The sequence below is a fragment of the Brachycentrus maculatus genome, unplaced genomic scaffold (genome assembly GCF_059751285.1).
Source record: "Brachycentrus maculatus isolate JH-2025_06_01 unplaced genomic scaffold, ASM5975128v1 h1tg000026l, whole genome shotgun sequence".
Taxonomy (NCBI): domain Eukaryota; kingdom Metazoa; phylum Arthropoda; class Insecta; order Trichoptera; family Brachycentridae; genus Brachycentrus; species Brachycentrus maculatus.
Window position 1 is genome coordinate 708,720 of NW_028280780.1, and position 21,074 is coordinate 729,793.

The 21,074-nt window shown below is 30.4% G+C and overlaps 1 protein-coding gene across 1 annotated transcript in view; it reads right to left on the reverse strand.

Moving 5' to 3' along the window:
• The window catches only part of LOC148312998 (uncharacterized), a 62,139-nt gene extending 42,640 nt beyond the window's left edge, over nucleotides 1-19,499 (reverse strand). Inside the window, exon 1 of the mRNA XM_088270260.1 lies at nucleotides 19,262-19,499. The gene's annotated coding sequence lies outside the window, so the exon portion shown is untranslated. The remainder of the gene's footprint in view (nucleotides 1-19,261) is intronic.
• Nucleotides 19,500-21,074: the final 1,575 nt, after the last annotated feature.

The window sequence follows — 21,074 nt, forward strand, 5'->3', positions numbered from 1 at the left end:
AATTTCGTAATTTGAGTTTTACTGGGAATCTGAGACTGAATGAAAAATACTTTCTATTCTATTCTTACATTTTGACATCTCTAAATATAATTTAAAATGAATAATGAAATGCTAAATATAACATCCTTTGCAACTGTTCTAAAAATCGCCTTTTTAACTTTTCACATTGTACTATTTTTGACAGTTAGATCGCAAATAAAATTATTATCAACTTGCATGTGTGTCTTTTTATTTTCATAAAACTCTATTATTTTTCTTTTTGCTTTGATTTCAAAGAGATTCCTTTTTTGCAATTAAGTCTCGATAAAATCAGTCCAAATAACACTACTCCCCACAGCATTATGAGTATTTTGTGAAAAAGTATTTAGACACACTCAAAATGTTTAATATACTATATTTATTTAACTCATTCAAAGACATCATCTGTTAATTTTATGGAATAAGAGGTATTTGTATAGGTACACACACAGTTAAACATATACTAAATATAAATTATCAACGTTCGTTGAGTGACATACACCCAAAAAATTCACCATTATGTTAAATAATATCAAAATTATGAGAAAACTATTCTTTGAATGTTAAAATATCTGGTATTGGTGAAATGAAAAAAAAAGATAAAAAATTACGGATAATTTTATTCTTATATAAGTGTCGGGTTGTGTTCCCGTGATTAGTGTCGCGGACTCTTAGTCAGAGTTTCTCGGTTGGAACCCACTCTACCACAATTTGATACCTATTTCTAATAATGAGCCACTTAGGCTCACAGAAATAGTATGAAATTAAAAAAAAATTGTGTAAATCATAATAACATAAATATTTCTCTTTTTTAAATAATAAAAAAGTAAGTTTTACGTACTATGATTCATTAATGAATCATTTAGAAAAATATTACTTGATGAATATTGAATTGACCCGTTTGATTTCATTAAGACGTTTTAGATTTCATTATTAGAAATACATTTGAAAAGCAATTCAACGAATTGAATTCGTTGAATTAGAAGGTGGATCATTTCTAAGAAGAAGCGAATTGGGTGAATCACATATTTTAAGGTTAAGGAAGCAGTCAGTTATTAATAAAGGATCCTCAATATTCCGGTAGTACTTTATTAAACATTAATTGAATCTTCAGTTCTCATTGTCGAATTGGCAAGATCAACAAATGATTGAAATTGAACGATTGAAATTACTATTCAAATCATCATAGCAGGCAATAAAAGTTTATTAAAAATAATTTGATTAAATAAATAGAATGATTAAAATGTTTGAGTAGAAGACAAAGGAAACAAAATAGAAAAACACTATATTAAAAAAAGGACAACAAATATAGAAAAGGGTATTCAATATTTTCAATGTTGCTTTTACGATGTAAAAAGGCGATTTAGATCGGTTTAGACTATGGGGAAATTGGTGAAGTGAATTTCCATACATTTTATTTCAGTGCGACCCTATTTCGTTTATAATTTTATGGGAGGTATTAAATTAAGTGCCCCATAATTTGTTAAATACATATGAATATACATATAGACATGGTCGTAATATGTTTTCAATACCTAAATGTAACACCAAAAATACTTTTAAAAATGTGTTTTATTTAATACAATGGCTACTTTCTGAAATGAGGACTATAAATGGCATTTATTTTTCAAAAATAATCTAAAATTAAACAATTTAAAAATATATACTAAGACAGTGAATTGTAAACATACTTAATAAATTACAAATTGTATGCGTATATGGAGGAATGTTTAGAGGACGCGTGTGCAAGCGAATAAATTCTAAATATTTTTTTTTATTTCTATACGTATCATATGAATATAATTAGTTTTTTTTTATTTTAACGTTTTTTAAAAAGTGGATTGTATAAGCTTTAATTAATTTTGTAAAATAAATTTAAAATGAGTAACATGTAGACAAACCCGCACTTTTTACCCATTCTTGGTTTATTCTCCCTATTCCTGTATTATATTTTTTAAATTGGTCTGCTTCTAATCTTAATAATATACATAAGACTATTTATCACATTTCTCAACGTCTAGAAATTTGTAATTCACACGGATTATAGACTAATAAAAATACTGGACGGACAATTCAGTGTACAGCACATGACATGAAAAAAACATTTATCTCACAATATAATTTTTATTTAGTTATATCGCAAATCCAAAGTTTGTTTGAAAAATGTTTTCTCCCAATATTTTCAGAAAACTTTTCAGTACTTGATAGTACTTTGGGTGTTACAGTTACCGTCCTATCATCAGGCTCTATCTCTGTCGTTTCCCTTCATATATTCCTCCCTTTTCCATTCTTTCCATTTCTCGACATTCTCACCCCCATCCCCTCTCCTCCGCCTCGTCAGGGGATGCATAAAGAAAGTTTTCTGCGGAATTGTGACCATTTTTCTGTTGTGATTTATTGGATGGTTCCTTTTAGTCAGACAGTGCACTTTTCTAATATGAAAACGCCATTAAAGTAATGACGTTTCCAACACCAGAGTTAGAGCGCTTTCTGCGACTCAAGATGTAATAAAATATCGACTTTATTCCACCGAATGGGCCATTTTACAGGATTCTGACATCTGATTTAACCACTGAAAAATGACTTTCATAAAGTCAAAAATAACCCGTTGTAAATTTGCATTTTTGACAAGAGGTTTTGTCAAATTACTTGTATTTAGTAATAAACAAATACTGTTTTAATTTACTATACAACAGTCATGCTGTAATACTGATACGTAGCTAAATTGCATACATTTTTATTTAAAGTTTTTCTATGTAAATACCGCTATTAATGTCTATTGTGGCACGTGTTTCGAAGTACTCCGCATCATTTTAAAACACTGTAAAACTTACATTCGTATTAATGAAAAAAATTAACACAACCTAGCCTTACCTAACCTTGCCTAACCTATCCTATCCCTACCTTACCTAGCTTTACCCAACCTTACGAGATTAAGCTAGGTTAGTTATTTTGAATACCACTCCACACCGATAGATGTCGCAAGTGAAGTTCTAGTGATTCAATAAAAATGTTTCTGAATTGGTTCATATATATAGAACCTACAAGAATTTGAGTAGTATGGTTGTCAATAATGGGTGGAATTGGTGAATGTTACACGTGTGTAAAGTAATCACTCAAACCAGCATATGATGGTCGTCAGCCCCGCAAATGCCCAGACTTCCATATTCTTCTTCATCTTTGATGAGATGTCAAAAAATAATATATAAAATTATATACTACTAAATACGGTTGAAAATAAAAATCTCGAAGTTTGCCTACTTGATTTGTTTTGCTCTTGTGAATTTAAAGATTTATTTAGACTACGCTTCTAAAAGAGAATAGTAATAAAAAAAAATAAGCCTAAAACTTAACTAGATGAACAAAAACTCACCTGAAGTTTAAACTTTAAACCATCTTGAAACAATTTGGTTTATTACTAGTGACTAAAAAACATATTTTGTATATTTTTCAATAATATTACTTTACATATAATGTTCAGTTTGTTTTATGTATTATTAATAAAATTATTCACTAAATTAAAGGATTAATCAAAAAAATCCATCATAATGAATTTATCAAAGCCATTATAATAGATTAAACCTGTTTTTAAAACAAATAATGGTCATCAAAGATCATGCAGTATAGGTAAAAAAATGATAATAAAATGATAAAAAAATAATACTTTTAAAACGATTTCACGTTTCAAATAATTTTCACTTAACTTAAATATTTCAAGTCACATTTTGAATAAAATGTTAAACATATACCAGTCACCAAAAGTTATTGATGTTTTTTTTAAAGTAAGAAAAAAAACAGTGCTTTAATAACGATATCACGTTTTAAATAATTATGGCATGACTGACATTTTTTTTAGTCTAGTTTTAAATAAAATGTAAAACATACCAAATACATGTCATCAAATATGCTTACTATGAATAATGCTTTATAAACGGTATCACGTTTCAGATAACTATCGCATTACTGACATTTTACAAGTGTTTTTAAAATAAAATGTAAAGGTAATTAAATTCAATTTATTTTAATTTTTAAGATAAAATACTAATAAATAGTGTTCAGCAAAGTAATACGTTGAATCGATATCACGTTTCAAATATTTATCGCATTACTGACATTTTTCAAGGGTCGATTTCTATTAGGAGACACATTTTTCTTGGCGGTAAAGCCGGTAGGCGACTGATCAGCTTATCGTGGCTCTTGGCATATAATTTACTTATCTTTTTAATCTCCTTAATCGATTAACTAATCTCATTCAATAGTTACTTAAGTAAGATGTTCTACTTATCTTTTTTCCACACTGATTCTGGAGAATATAGATAGATTTTTCTAATTAAAAAAGCTTCTTACGAGCTTTCTAGAAACCTCTGAAAACCTATGTAAAAGGCTGGTTAAGTGATCATTTTGCACACGTGTAACATTTACCATTCTACCCATGATTAAAAAAAAACACACAATTTTTTTTATAAATGTTAAATATGATATAAATCACACGTTGCTTCGTGTGTGATTTTGCGGTGGTATCTTTGGTTGATTTGAGGTAGCTTTTTATTTGGTAGAGACCCTTCTTTTTTCAAATGTATGCAAGATGACCCATCCCGTTTTTTTTCGTAAGTCCTGTAAATACCCACACATCCATATCTATATTGAGATTTGAAAAATGTAATTATAACTTCTAAGAGGAGAAAACCAGATTTGTGAACAAGGATTTAAATACATTTTTCTTAAACAAAAGAGAAATATTTGTGTTTTTATGATTTACACAAATATTTCAATTTCATACTATTTCTGTGAGCCTAAGCGACTCATTATTATGTAGAAGTAGGTATCAAATTGTTGTGAGTGGGTACGAACCGAGAAACTCTGACTAAGAGTCCGCGACACTAACCACGGGACCACAACCCGACTCATCTAATATACAATAAATGTTGGTCGTTCGTTAATTGTATTATACCAGTCCAGATTGTATTTAATCAATATTGTTGTGAAAAATCACTTTTATTTTGCATAATAAACACATTTTTAACATTATGACGTATCACTTTCTTTATCATTCATCATTCACCTTGTGTAATACCACTTAAAAACTCTACTTCATGACTACCAATTTTGGTATAACATCATGGATGATAGAATGATAATTTCGAACTTGGTACTCATTAAGTAGTATTACATAAAGTGAGTGATGAATGATGAGAAGAGTGTTTTATTACTATACCACAATGTTGACAATGCTGTATTATTTATTGATTCGGCATTAACTTTGTGGAATGACATGTTGATTAATTCTTTTAAATTAAACACTTGAATATACCACTTAATGAGTTTTATTTATATATACGACTAGTTTCGAAAACTTACAATTATTTTCATCTTCTGGTAAAAATGAAAACATTAAAAAAAATAAAATTACTAATTAATTAAATTAATTCATGCTGCGCATAGTGAAAATAAAAATATACTAGTCATTTTTCAATACAATTTTTATTTAATACGATTCTGGACTGGCATCATACAATTATCAAACGACTTAACATTAAAAACGTTTTGAGTAAGACATGATAAGAAAAATGTTCAATTTTGAAGAATTCATTTTTGAATTTATTGGGAATTGAACCCGAAGCTTTTACTTTAAAAAGGCTCGGGTATCTGGCATCTTAATGCCAAATGCGCCAACCACTGTATTTAGGCGGCGGTCAAAAATATTTGATAATCTCGATAGGGGATGTTAAATTAATTGAAGGACATTGATAATCAAAAAGGTAAAATTAATTGAGGTTTAAAACCAATCATAGTCCTTGCGAAAGTCAATCCTAACACCCTTCGGCTTAACACTTTTACAATGTAACGATTATTGGGGTAGGAAGTGGCGATCAACATGCTGATTAAACGCGAGGCGAGACGTGATATTGGGGTAGATATAGGATATTGGAGTCCCAAACGGTGGCGTTAGAGCCAGATTACACCAACCGCCGATATCAGGGATCTCAAACCTTTCCAAATATATAAGGTCCTTTGTTTCACCGGGATTGGTATCTCCGAACATCGGCCATTTGAAGAGGTAAAGCGCGGTTTTTAAATCGAGACCCTAAAAAATTGCAAAAATGAACACCGACCCAAATACGTGAATTATGGTCATAATATCATATGTGTGGGTAACTAACTAACTTACTATCAAGCCGCTTCTCCGCAGGAGTAGGCAGAGAGAATACTACACCAATCTGTCTTTACAAACATTCTTCGCCTCTTCCACATTCATGCATCTCCTCTATATGTGGGTAAATCATAAGCTGGATAAAAAAATTAAAACATGTTTTTAGGCATCTCCCAGTATGTGAAATAATCCGGTTCGAATCTCGTATACGTTTAAACAAAAAGGTTATTTGCTAATTAAAAGCTTTCTCAAATCATGATGAAAATACCAATTATGTAGGTGTTAAAATGAAGTTACATAAAAAAAAATTAATTGAAAAATTTTAGGCGACTTCCAGTAGGCAAAATAAAATAAAAGGGTCTCTGCTAAATAAAGGGTCTCTGCTTTTTAAATCAACCATAGATGGCTGCAGTGAACTCACATGTAAAAGGGTCATGAGATTTATGTAGGAGTTCCAAAAAATTGTGTATTGTGGTTGTCTTTAATGGGTAAAATGGTGAATTCACAACATTTTGAATATGTCTAAACACTTGTTCGCAAATCTGAGTTTTCTCCACTTAGGGGAAGGTCATAAGCCCTGTAAATACCCAGATATCCATTTTCTTCTTCATCTTTGTTGAGATGTCAATAACTGTGAAATGGTGAATGTTGCACTGTGTAAAGTGACCGCTTAGCCAGCCTTTGACATGCTACAAGTCCTGTAAATGACATAGAAGTTCAAATTATTCTTCATCTATGTTGAGATGTGAAAAATGTAATAGAAAGTTTACACTAAAACAATAGCAATCTCATATCAAGTACCTAACGACGCGTTTCAATGCGCAACATATAACGTATGTGATTCTTCTAAACCTTTTCCGCACCCCAATGGTGCATAGGGCACTGCAACCTATAGAAGCAGTGTTATCTTGATCGTTAAATACACGAAGGAAAGGTGATCAGCCTTCCGATTCAAGTACCAGTCCAGGGTCATATTAAATTAATATTATACTGAAAAATCATTAATATTTATTTTGACCCTCTTAGGAATCGAACCCGGGACCTCCAGCATAGTAGCCTAGCGCGCTAACCACTACATCTATGGAGGCGGACGTATGTGATATCAAATACAATTTATTCATGCATAAATTGGAGCATTCAGTGCTTGTTCCGGTATCCTGGAGTTCTATTGTATTTTGATGGTATTTTTAATCAATGCTATAGAAAATTAATGCGTATTGTGACTCTTTGTTTATTTAAAAATATGTACGTTGCGTAAACACTACACTCGTACTAACTAGCTCTACCATTTAAATATAAAAATAAAACACTTGTTTAAGACCACTTTTGAGCTTATTAATGTTAACACGACTAGTTTAGAGGACTACAAATGTTCATCAACAGATGAAAATACAAACTATTTGTTTGTTTGTATTTGTAAATAGTTTGACTTATTTCGAAAACTACAGATGGTTTTAAAATTAATCATGTTTACATGAATAAACTGAAAAGTGGTATTACACAAGTTTTTATTTTAATATTTAAAACAACGTGTTTTTTTCTAAAAAGTTACCATCGCAAAACTGTGTCATATTTAAACAGCTGTAATGCCGTAGAATTTTAATGTAAGGGAACTATTTAAAAGTCAAATTACGTGCTGATAACTAGTAGTTCACAACTGAGTCCTGGTACCAATCGTAATCATGAAGCACGGAGATTGCAAAAGAAGGATGAAAATAAAATAAATACTGTCAAAATATTGTCATATAGACTTGTATACAACATTTAAGTATGTAGGACCGATGTTTGAATGGAAAAATAGGGATAGAATGCAAAGCTGTGATAAGCATTATCGACAAAATTATGAAAATTGTGTTCAGATGGTTTAAATATGTGGAATAAATGAACGAGGAAAGAACGGTAAAATAACTATACGTGGCGAATGTAGCTGTAAATATTTTATATATGTACTTATAACAGGAGGATGAGATGAAGATCAAGGGAAACTTGGAATAATCAAGTTAGGTTGATTATAAACGTTAGGAGTAGAAATAATTGGTGGGTGTGTATGAGGACATTTATGAATATTCTTCTTCAAACTCTTATCTGCACCCCAATGGTGCATAGGGTACTGCATCATATAAACGCAGTGTTATCTTGATCGTTAACGCATGAAGGAAAGGTGATCAGGCCTCCGCTTAAGGTACCAGTCCAGGGTAATATTGAATAAATATTAGAGTTAGAAAAAATATACATTATATTTATTTGACCCCCCCTGGGAATCGAACCCGGGACCTCCAGAACGGTAGCCGAGCGTGCTGACCATTACACTAAAGAGGAGGATATAGAAGAGCAAAATACAGATTGGTGTGGCATTCTGTTATCTCTGCCTACCCCTACGGGGCGTGCGAAAAGCGGCATGATGCTAGTTAGTTTTGAGAAAATAATTTGACGATTTTCTTCAATTACATGTCTCGATTTAAGGAGCATAACATTATTAGTGTAGTAGGAGAATAGCAACAGTAATAAGGTCTGATTCAGGAAATTTCTCATTATATAAATCATTTTCAATTTAGTATTTTGTGCGTGTGTATTTAATTTACGCATACATTAAGAAAATACATATTTATACCACTACATAAACATTATAGTGTATGGTATACTAATCACTAACCTTGAAATATAAATCTGTCTAAACGAGAATTTATTTTACTGTTTTTAATTAGATTTCATTTTAAATAGTGATTCTGTATTTGTGTTGTGTAAAAACATTGTTTTTACACAACGTTTCTGCTTATAGCCCCTCCACTAGTCTGATGATATCGGTAACGAGGAAACTCGGTAACTGGTCAAATAAAACAAAAGTGGAAAAAACTACGAAGTTGTTAACAACATTTTTGGGTGTGTCCAAAATCTTCCTCAAATGTTGTGAATAAATAATCTGGCCAATTTTTTTTTCAGGCGTCTCCCAGTATGTAAAATAATCCGGGATTTGGATCTTGCATACTTCTAAATAAAAGGGTCTCTGCTTAGTAAAATGTTGAGATGTCAAAGTATAAAACATTGTTTTTTTATGATTATAACCCCCCACCAATCTGATGATGTCGGTAACGATGAAACCCAGTCACTGGTCAAATAAAATAAAAGTTGAAAATTTTATAAAGTTGTTTCTTTATTAATAAAAAAATTGTCAATTATGCAGGGAAAAGTGTATATTGATTTTTTTTGTCATTGTTTTTAACGCTTTTCTCCAGCAAATATTTCAATTTTTTGTTTATTACCAAAACGTTTATCCGTATTTCATTACAGTTAATATTTTGATTAATCCTTTTACGTAAGTATAAAAATTAATATAGATAAATTTATGTAAAATTACTTGTAACGCATATTAGCCCAAAGGCGTGTTCTCGGTTGTCGGAATAAATTATTATCGTGAGATAATTAAAAATTACGATATATGTTTCCGGCCAGAATAAAATAAGGTAGATTAACGTTAATTATTTATTTAAATAAAAACACATAAATCTACTCCCTAAAATACAGAAGTTGTTGTTTATACGTAAATATTCTTATGTTGCTGTTTATCAAAAATTTAATAAGTTGTAGTTATCAAAGTAATATAAATTTTGTATAAATCGTGAAATTTATGCAAAAAAATCACTAGTTTAACAAAAGCATATTTGTCAGATTTAATTTATATTTGATAGAAACTTCGTGGAATAAAACGATGATTTAGATATTATATAAAAATAAACACTTATGTAAGACCACTTTGAGTTTATTGATGCAAAAAATACTAATTTCGAGAACTAGATATTTTCTCATCAACAGGGAAAATACAAAGATGAGTTTGTATTTTCATTTCTTGATGTGAATATCTGTAGGTGTTTTTGAAACCTTTAGTTTTTACATTTAAAAACTCAAAAAGTGATATTAAACAGGTGCTTTATTTTCATATTTATTTAGGAAATATTTACATAAATTGATATGTAGAAAAAAGTAAAAAGATAAAAATTTTAAATACTGGAATGAATACAAAATGTACTGAAATCTCAACGTAGATGAAGAATAATAAAAAGTCTGAATAATTAAAAAAAACTAACTAACTTACAATCATGCCGCTTCCCCGCAGGGGTAGGTAGAGAAAATAGAATACTCACCACTCTATCTTTGCAAACATTCTTCGCCTCTTCTACATTCGTGGATCTCCTCATACATACCCGACGATTATTTCAACTTCTGACCCGGTAGCTTTCATAATAACTACAGGATTTTAAATCGTACGATAGTAAATGTTACACATGTAAAGGGTCCGCCAAATAACATTTTTTTTTTGAAAATGGGGCGCAAAACATCAAGTGTAGCTTCGGCTGTGTGGCACGTAGCGCCGTCCTGTTGAAACCAAATGTTGCCAATATCCTCCTCTTTAATTTTTGTGAACAAAAATCCGTTCAACATGGCCCGATAACGATCGCCATTGACTAACGGCCACTCCTTGCTCATTTTCAAAGAAAAATGGCCCAATTATGCCTCTGGACCAAAATCCGCACCAAACAGTGACTCGTTTTGGGTGTACCGGCTTTTCAATGTATGCGTGCGGGTTTTCTGTGCCCCAAATACGACAATTTTGCTTGTTTACATACCCGCCAAGATCAAAATGAGCTTCATCCAAAAAGATGATTTTTTTGGCAAAATCGGCATCTTCTGTAAGTCGAATGTCGCAATATTTCCCAGCGTTGTTCAAGCGTATACACAACCATATTCGCTCAGCGGAAGGATAAAACTAATTATCTGTCAAATCAGACATGAGTTAAATGTTACCATTCACGAAATAAGCACTAGTTAAAAAAAAAAACTTTAGATGGCGGACCCTATGTAAAGTGATCAATTAGTCCAGCCAACCAGATATCAATATATGTAAATAACTTTTGAGTGGACAAACCCAGATTTGTGAACAAAGATTTAGACACACAAAATATTGTGAATTAAAAAAAATAGTTTGACTGGGAGATCAGTGACAGCTAGTAGCCGTCGCTGTCGAGTCATTTTGCAGTTTCAATGGTAAAATCCCATCACAAGCGCCGGAAACGATTTTTGTAATGACCTGCAGAATGGCCATGATCTCGGCTGTTCAAAGCGGTCAGTGTACCTCGCGACATGGCTGAATTTATAAAGCTACATACATATGTACATACATCTAAATGTTGACCAATCGGCTAACCAGCAAAGAAACTGTTAATTGGGACATGTTATGGAGTTACCATCTAACCCACAATTTGCGAAATTCGACTTCTTGATTAATTACTTAATGCTACTTCATCAATAGTTTTTTTTTATTTTCTGAATATACTTAACCTAAAAAATCAACACGCTGTTTAATGGAAAACATTATTAATATTTTTTTTACGTTTTACTTGGAAAATATCACAATTTCTTAGAATCTATTGTGACACTCTATTAAGACTTAGTTTCACGTTAGGTGTGTAAAAATGATGCGGAATGCATTGAAACACGTGTCACAATATATTTTAAGGAAAAGTCGTATTTAGAAAGTAAAACTAAAATTAAAAGTTGATAGTAATTACCAAAAAGTGTCAAAACTTTTTTTAAACCCACAACCAAAAATTCATGATGAAAATTGTTAAAAACATCCATGTGGATTGACAGCTTTCAGCATTTTTCAAGTTAAAATTATTTACACGTATGAAATTATTCCAAAAAACATCCATGTGGTTTAGATACGTTCCACATAGATGTAGAAGAAGAAAAAAAAAACAATTTTGCTGAAACCATCCAAAATGGTTTAATGTACTCTTTCTGCCGTTTTTTTTTGTTTGGCTGAAACCATTTAGCCAATAAACACCAAGCTGTGACCTTATTGATAAAGCTATCTTTTTTTAAATGAACAGTAAACAATACTGAAGAAATAAAAATTGTTTAGAAAAAAATTAATACCCATTACATATAAATCTTGAAAAAATATATAAAAGAAGATTTTTATAACATTAATTATATAAAACATTAAACCATGAGTGTAAGTCCCTCTCCAAGCACAAGAACTCAGTCTCTTTTTTCGAGAGGCACAGCGAATCTTAAACGTATAAATGTTTAGAAAATGTATTATATTGTACTTAAAAATGTAACTATATTAAATAAATAAAAACTAATAAAAAAAATACGTCTATCTAATCTACCTTGTACCATTTAATAGAGTGATGTTTCTTTTAATTCTGAAAACATTCAAAATCAATTATCTCAGTTTGTCAATTTGCGGGTCGGATGGTTTCTGCATAGCATGGTCCAATTGTCCCGACAGATCTCTCAGATACGCGGCTTCTGATTATCGTAATAGGACGCCCGCACATTCGCGGATCATCCCTCCCCTCTTTCAATATGGTATGCGAGGCTGTGGGCTAGTGACAGTTGTGCGTTGACCTTGACCGTGTCGAGTGGAGCTATTCTAGGCTTTTTATAACTCACAGATACATATATCATTCATACAACAACCCATTGAACTGTTATCAGAATAGTTTAGTAAACAATCATAAAGGAAATTAAAAAAAATTCAACAAAATTATTATTTTCTACATTTCAAGTCCCTAATGTAGAAGCCATTTAAAAAAAACAACGGTTTTTCTATTTAAGGGTGATAAATATTTGAATGTAAAAAATAGTTCATCTTTGAGATTCCAAAATGATTTTACATTGCAGTTAAAAAAAAAAAAAATATATATATATATATATATATATATATATATATATATATATATATATATATATATATATATATATATATATATATATATATATATATATATATATATATATATATATATATATATATATATAAATATATGAAAAGCTACACGTGTATGAAGTGATCACTTAAACCAGCCTAAAACAAGTCGTAAGCCCTGTAAATAGCCACATTTTCATAGTCTTTATCATCCATGTTGAGATGACCAAAAGTTTTGTGTCCTTATTGACCCCAAGATCACAATTTGATTGTAGCTAATTGTGAAAAAGGTAAAATTTCGAGTTCTATGTCTCAATTTTTAATGTGTTTAACGTAATGTTACTAATTCGAATATATGTATACTTCATTGAGTCATTAATACATTATGTAAGAAAATTGAGGTAATTCAAAATAGGTATTTTAATGTTAATACTGAAATTAAAACGTAAATATTAATCGAAGCAGAAAAAGTTCGCATGACCAAACAAAATATTTTTACGGTAATTAGAAGTAGCGTGATGGATTATTTATATAAACGTTTTTAGATTCTATCAAAAACAGGACGTTATATTAAAACAGATTTATAAAACCTACAAGGTAAAGGTAACTTTTTATCGTACAAGCGTAAATTGATTAATTAAACCGATTTTTAACAGAGAAATTCATCATCATAAAACTCGAGGACATAATAAAATACATAAGGAGCCGATAAACACAACTAAATTTGGAGTACTGTTATTTGCAATATATTGTTTATACCTTAATTAACCAGCTGCCTTACATATACAAAATAGAACTCAGTCATGGATCTAATATAAATTAACAGAAAAAAATGCAAAGATATTTTTGTTAGCAATAAACTATATTTTCTTATTTTTTGTTTTAAACATGATTTTTTATATGCCTTTTACTATACTCATTTTTTATATTACATTTTATATTTTGTCCTGTGCTAGTTTTGTTTAATTTTTTACCTTTTTTTTCACCTTCTTATTTTTGTTTCAGTCTTGTATACATAAATAACATACATGAAAAATAGAATATAGATTGTATAGATATTTTATGAAGACTTAATGTTATTAAAATATATAATCTAACCTAATATTAACAATTTTCATAAAATTTGTAAAATTTTTGAAAATGTTCATCGAAAAATGCGTTAGAAGACGATAAAATTCTTGAAAAAAAAACATTTAATTTATTTAGTAATGTATCCTCTTATTTGATAAATATTTCAATTTAGAATTCAAGATACGTAAAAATTCCTTATTCTTGTCGACGACTTCAATCCGAGAAAACATTTTTTTATCACACTCGTATTTCATATAATTCTTGAGAAACATACATTCATGTCGCGTTCAAAAATCGAAAATGAGCATCGAAAAATACTTTTGAAAATGAAAAAAATTCTCGCAATAAAATTATTCGGCTTATTAAATAAATGTCCCCTTCATCTGATAAATGTTTTAATTTAAAAGAATTCATGACACGTCCAAATCCCTTGTTCTCGTCGACGATTTTAATCCAGAAAAATGATTTCAATTCCACTCGTTAAAAATGCTAATGTCCTTATTATGAAGTCTGCGAACGATTTAACTTGTTTTTTTTTATAAACCATTGCCCTGTCGCGTTGGAGGAGACGAAATTGTTTTCAATGAACCACTTTACTCAGACGGACCGAAGAACAAGGCAAAAATGGCGCTGATTAAATATTTGAAATTTACGCATTTTTGAAGGGCTTGGCAAATTCTTGGTAGATTTTTTTAGAGAATAACCGCAAAACTTCTATTTGTAGAGGTTTCTCTGTAGAAAGGATAGTAAAGATAGGGAACATTAATGTGAAAAATGCATCACAAATACCCAGACCATTTCAAAAAAAAAACCTAACTTTCTATTTACAGTTTATTCTAAAAAAAATATTTAAAGATTTACTTGCTAAATAGCACTATTCTTTTACAGTAAAACTTAAATTAAAAAAGGATAGGTTTTACCACAAAGTGACAGCCGAACCATGTAATGAAATCATTCTAAAATACCTAACATAACTTAACCTCACTTAACCTTACTTGTGTCTGTTTTGGAGATTATTATTTTTACCTAATCTAACCTTACTTAATGATGAAAATAGTGAAGGACATTGGTACCACAAACTGAGCTAGGACACAAAATGCCGAACCATCTTCTAGTGGAACGGTGGTATTTACTAAGTAAAACGACAATCAACAGTCTTGCTTCTCCTGAGGAGTTTTACTCGGTTTTCATCGAGCAACGAGCAAATGTTGAGACGTTTTGATTGACCCATACTAGTTTATTCTTCCTGCTCCCAGCACAGATTAGAATTAAACATGTTCTTAGCTAGAAGAAACAGAAATTCAAGTAATGATCTATAAACCTTGTACACAATAAGCAAGGTAAATAATAAATGCAACACCCACAAAAAGAAAAACCTAACTTACCCTAACTTGCATCTATTTTACAGTTTATTTTTTTTAGCATAGAATATATGTACTTCTTTAATCGTTGATCTTCTTCTACCTCTTATTTTCAACTCTTTACCTGATCCTACTTACTTTGCCTTCCTTGTTTCATAAATTTACAGTTTATTTAATATACAATGAAGTATTTTTTTGTCATGGGTAATTAATTGTAATTTAAGTTTCTGTTGATACTTACTTGTGAACACTAAACCACCACCAATTTATGAGCACTATTTATTTATTCATAGATTATTTAATATTTAAAAATAAACAAATTGTCATAGATAATTAATTGTAATTTATGTTTTTTGTTGATACTTATGAACAAGAACTATATGCCCTTTAGTTACAAATTGTTGTAAAATGCCGATTTTTTTAAATAGTATCACTAGTCTCTTGTCTAAAAATATGCTAGAAGTCCGCCAATGTAGATACATTTATCCTATACAAAAAGTTTAAACAAAGAAATTAAACATAAATAAAGTTTGATGTTTGATTAATGTACCACCTGAAATGTGTATGTAGCGTAATTTGAAATGTACTATACTATTATCAGGTACATCCTTTTGAGACAAAAAAGTTGTAGGTAAAAATAATTCATCAAAGATCTATGCTAAAAATAACGATAATTCATGACACGATGATAGTTCAAAGATAAGGATATAAAAAGTGCAGTTTTTTTAGTTGTGTTAAAAATAATCGTAAGACACTTTTACGAGAAAGGATCCATTATTATTCAAACCAATTTAAAGAACCCGTCTGTGTTTATCCTCAATTTCGAAGGTTTCTTTTTCCAATCTGACTATAGATTTAAGATAAACATGATTTTCAACCCCCTCAATTTATCTCTGTCAATCAATATAGGATTAGAGTTAGAGTTATTTATTTCATGAAAACATTAATCATTATTTTACCTTCATTCTGCAGTGAAAAACAATACTGTTATCATGACCTGTTTGCTGCATCAATCTAATGCTATGCTCTATGCAGCATAGAGTTCTTTGTGGGGCAATATAAAATGGATTAAATTTTTATGGTTAAAAAGTTTTTATACATTGCCTTCAAACAAATTACGACCGTTGTATATGTTTGCTATCTATAAGTTCCTACAAAAAATTCAGTAGAGCGTTTGCCAATCATGGGTAGAAACGTTAATTTTACACGTGTGTAAAGTGATCACTTAACCAGTGTACGACAAGTCATGCCCAGACCTCCATATTATTTCATTAATTGATTCGGAAGTCAGTTTGTGGTAAAATCTATCAATTTTGAATTAATGTTTTTCTTAGTAATACAAATATATATATATATATATATATATATATATATATATATATATATATATATATATATATATATATATATATATATATATATATATATATATATATATATATATATATATATATATATATATATATATATATATATATATATATATATATATATATATATATATATATATATATATATATATATATATATATATATATATATATATATATATATATATATATATATATATATATATATATATATATATATATATATATATATATATATATAGTTAAAAGATTTCTTTTAATCATCTTTGAATGATTTTTTCCCAATTTCCTTTTTTTCTACGGGGAATGTTTTTGAAAAACCTGACTTGTTCCGATTAGGTCTTCCAGATATCCAGTGTGTTTTAGTGCGATGTTCAGATAGTAGGGAGAGATAAGGACCTATTCTGGAGACAATCCTTTTTAAATTCCAGTGGCTGAAGTGGAATTTGGATTCAAAACGGAATCCTTTTATTTTCCCGTATATAAAGTGGATGGCGTATTTTCCCGCGTAGTAAATAGACGCAAAGCTATTAATATATATCGATACTCCTTTTGTATTGGGGTCGAATTGCATTTCTTCAATTGCATATTTTTTATCAAATTTTTTAATAAACATAAATAAAATTATGATTGCGTTTGTAGCTTCAACTAATGAAAAAAACGATACATGGTATTATTTAGAACGGATAAATATATTTAATTCAATCAAAAACCACAAAAAGTTCATTATTTAAAGTAATACATTGAAATATGAGCATATTTAGTTGGCATAAACAGAACTGTATTGCCATATTGAAATGAATCAAAATATTGAAATGAATAAATTTAGAAGCAATAATTTCATAATACTGATAAAAATACAACGATATCTTGAAATAATGAATAATTAAAATGAAGTGCCAAATTAAGAAAGATTATTTTGAAAAATAAAACTAACAAAAAAATTGTGTTCTTATAACATACGAAAATATTGGATTTTCTTACTATTTTCGTATGCCTAAGTAGCCTGTCAATAAAATCAGGATTTGGTACACAGGTGGTACAACGGTGCATAGGGCACTGTATCATATAAATGCAGTGTTATCTTGATCGTTAACACAAGAAGGAAAAGTGATCAGCCCTCCGCTTCAGATACCAGTCCAGGGTAATGTGGAATAAATATTAGAGTGAAAAAAAATACTTTTATTTATTTAAACCCCCCTGGGAATCTAACCCGGAACGTCCAGAACGGTAGTCGAGCATGCTGACCATTACACTACGGAGGCGAAATATTATATTTATACCAGGTATATTACTTGGAAATCGTTTAAAATAGTGATTTATTTCATGTATCCTAATATGCCTATTAATAACTCAAAATTTATACGCAAAACCGAGGTTTTTATTAAAGGAAGCAAGTCATAAAAACTCCCCTTTCGTATTCCAAACCACGTAAAAATATTTTCCTATCTAATGTTATAATTTACACATAAATCATAATAATGTATAGATACACTATCCCCTACGTTATTACACGTAATAAGGGCGTTACACATTCCCTTATTGATAAATAGATGCGTCGAAACAAAAATTAAAATCAATTAATATTAACACCCCTCTGTTTAACAATTAACACTTTGTATACCGACGAACTTTTGAAAGACTGACATTAAAAACTAATATAAGAGTTTCTGCTTAGTAAAAAGCTTCTTTACATCTCACCAATAGATGTCTCTAGTGAAGTTCTTGTGATTCAAGAACAAGGTTTCTAAATTGGTTCATATATATAGAACTTTCATGAATTTGAGTAGTGTGGTCGTCAATAATGGGTAAAATTGGTAAATATTACACGTGTGAAAAGTGATCACTTAAACCAGCCTATGACGGTCGTCAGCCTCGTAAATGCTTAGACTTCCATATTCTTCTTCATCTTTGATGAGATGTCAAAAAATAATATTTAAAAACTAAGCATATTTGTACCAATAGCAAAAATGAACGCAATTAACTAAAACATTCATAATTTCTTGACCAATCGTTTAATTATTATGATTTTTATTAAATTAACCACCAAAAGCCGACTAGTCGTCTTTTCGCAGCCACCCGTTAACGACCAAACACGGTTTTTCGACCCTATGTACAGAAAAGATTCTCACAATTATGTGTATCACTATATCGTTTTAAAATTTGAACTAGTCATTTAAAAAGGGCATTAACTAGGAAATGAGAATGTATAAAATATATATGCCCCATTATTTGTCAAAATTTTGCATGTTGAAGACATTTTTTTTTTAATAAATACAAAATGTATCTAGAATGAATCACAGTTCATAATTTCAACTGCAAAAATATTTTTTTCAGCATGTGAAATTTTGACCAATAAAAGTGCATTTTTTTTATTCTTTGTAAAATATCATTTTAAAATGAATAGCTCAAATTTGAAATTGATAAAGTGATGTACATAATTGTAAGAATTATTTCCAGTACTTAGGGTAAAAAAAACCGACTAATCAGTGTTTGGTCGTATACGGTTGGCAGCGTAAAGCCGACTACTCAGCTTTTGGTAGTTATTGGGTTAATAATTTTTTAAACAGCTTACCTTTTCCAGCTAACGAAATATCCAAAGAAATATTTTTTACACACTTTTTTATTTATTTATTTGTAGGTACCTGGTTAGGTAACAGTTTTATTGTAAATAATTTTATTCCGGTAGGTACCTTTTATTTTAGAGAAGCAGCAACATTACTGAGATTTGTTCAAAAAAGTTCCTTATTCAAACATTCAAACCGCGCGCGCTCCCCTGAAGTAGAGAGGGGGCGTAACGATCGACACTGGAGGATTCACACGCGTCTAAACTGCGCGGAGTTCGAGTCGAGACTGAGGTAGGTACTCGGCAAAATGGCGGCTGCGCATTATCCTCCGACACTATCCGACTAAATTAACTCAGGACCTCGAGCGGCATATCAGATCTTGAATTCTTCGCTACTCGAACGCTCGCTGCGAAACTACCAATTGTCATTGCTCATTGTCTCTCATAGGTCGAAATCTGCAAGCACCCAAATGGTGTATACCTAGAGCATCGTTTTGGATTGAGTGGTGTCTTTGGCATCATTGGTACAGATTAGGGTAAGAATAATAATGAATCAATGTGTTTACATCAATTCAACAACAAACACCTAACCCATCATTTTTGGAAAAAAAACATTAATTTTCTGACCATACCTACCGATTTTTTCCAAATGTCAAACATGTTGAAAATCATCAAATGTCAAACGTTTAAGAAGTGTTAACTACATATGTAGTGTAGATAACGTCAACCTCGCTGCTTTTTGGGCTTAAAAATGTTACTTTTCCTCTTCTTCTTCTTCTTCTTCTTCTTCTTCTTTTTCTTCTGCCTCTTCTTCTTGGTGTAGGCCTTGTGACCTGTTTTTAAGAGGGTTTAGCCTCCTGCGATGTCGATTCCCGGCTGTCAATTCATTTCTTTGGTGGTCTGCCTAGGAGTCACCTATGTTTCTGATAAAAAATAAATAAATAAAAATACCGACAACAGGTTTAAAAATGATGAATTCGTAAGAAATAAAAGTCCAGAAGAAGAGTTAGTTATTTATACTATGCAGTTGAAGATAACGACCTTTTCCGAAAAGAATCCCAGCGTATAACTAATATTTAATTTATGTACACTATTTAAATAGTCGGGTTGTGGTCGAGTGGTTAGAGTCGCGGACTCTTATGTCAGAGTTTCTCGGTTCGAATCCACTCTACCAAAATTTGATACCTATTTATAATAATGAGCCGCTTAGGCTCACAGAAACAATATGAAATGGAAATATTTGCGTTAATACTAAAAACACAAATATTTCTCTTAAAATTAAAAAAAAAATACAAAATATCCCCATAGTATTTCCAGCACTAGCACTTATAAGAAATCGTTAGATTGACGAACATATAAACATGTGTTTTCGTGCTTAGTTTGTAATAGGACAAGCGAACATTTTCACGCACTGACTTGAAGCATTTTTCATTATTTATGAAAGTCATCAAATTTTAATTGGCAGGACATTGATTTTCGGGCACAGTGTTTAAACAAGTAATGGACGGATTGAATGTCGGGCGCCATATTTCTCCTCCCTTTTGTTAAGTACCTCATTTGCACCCAATTTGCGTACGCCACACGGCGTAGTTAGTGAAATAACCATATTTGACGTTTCATGGTGAGAAAAAAGCTTTTTAAAATCTCCCCTTTTGGGGCCTCATTAAGCCTCCTGACACGCGACAGCTTATTTTTTGTAACGTTACATGAACTATGAAAACGACCCATGAAATACACAATGGAACCTCAATATTCGTACGTTATTGCGCCGTATGTTTTCTATCAAAATGTAAAATAGGTCATTGGGACGATAAATAAACGA